This window comes from Etheostoma spectabile, chromosome 13 (assembly GCF_008692095.1).
Source record: "Etheostoma spectabile isolate EspeVRDwgs_2016 chromosome 13, UIUC_Espe_1.0, whole genome shotgun sequence".
NCBI classification, from domain to species: Eukaryota; Metazoa; Chordata; class Actinopteri; order Perciformes; family Percidae; genus Etheostoma; species Etheostoma spectabile.
The window spans coordinates 27,365,571-27,366,242 of NC_045745.1; the positions used below are offsets into that span (position 1 = coordinate 27,365,571).

General features: G+C 32.4%; 1 protein-coding gene across 3 annotated transcripts in view; it reads right to left on the reverse strand.

Moving 5' to 3' along the window:
* Positions 1-672, reverse strand: part of LOC116700585 (Down syndrome cell adhesion molecule-like protein 1 homolog) — a gene marked incomplete at its 5' end in the record, with an annotated part of 54,215 nt that overhangs the window by 21,735 nt on the left and 31,808 nt on the right.

The window sequence follows — 672 nt, forward strand, 5'->3', positions numbered from 1 at the left end:
TAGATAGATAGATAGATAGATAGATAGACATTACATTTGGCTAAAATTGATTTGGGACCCATATCTGACTTTTTATTTCTATTTTACAATATGAATAATTATATATGCCATATAAATGCAAAGTTTTCGCAATAAAGGATGTAAAAGCAGTCTGTGACTCCACAAGCCGTTTTTATTGCACAGTGAAAAGGCAAAAAGGACAGCTATGGGAAGAGAGCTGGTTATATTTAGCTAGCCGGTAAGACAGCCAAGGCTAGCTTTAGCTAAGGCTTAAAGAAATTGTACTTACATATGCAATTTTTCCCCAGCGGTCCTTGAAAAATATCCAGTTTGATGAACCAACAAGTTGGTAAATCACTTTGTTATTCACATAACTAACATGACACAAAGGTAACTACAGTAACTTAGCTGAGTACTCTGTTTTTTCTGAAACAAACAAACTTACAGTAAAAATTAACATGAAAGCTGAAAGAACACAGTTACTGCATTCTGTGCGTCCAGTATCTGCATTTTAAGGTAATATGTAATATGGCAAATATTTCTGTTTTATTATATTTACATTTAATTGTATCTGTTTTGCAAACTAAACATTTTCCTCAAAATCACTGCTTCTGTAGTTACTACCCTTTGCCTTTGTAGTACAAGATAGATAGATAGATAGATAGATATAAA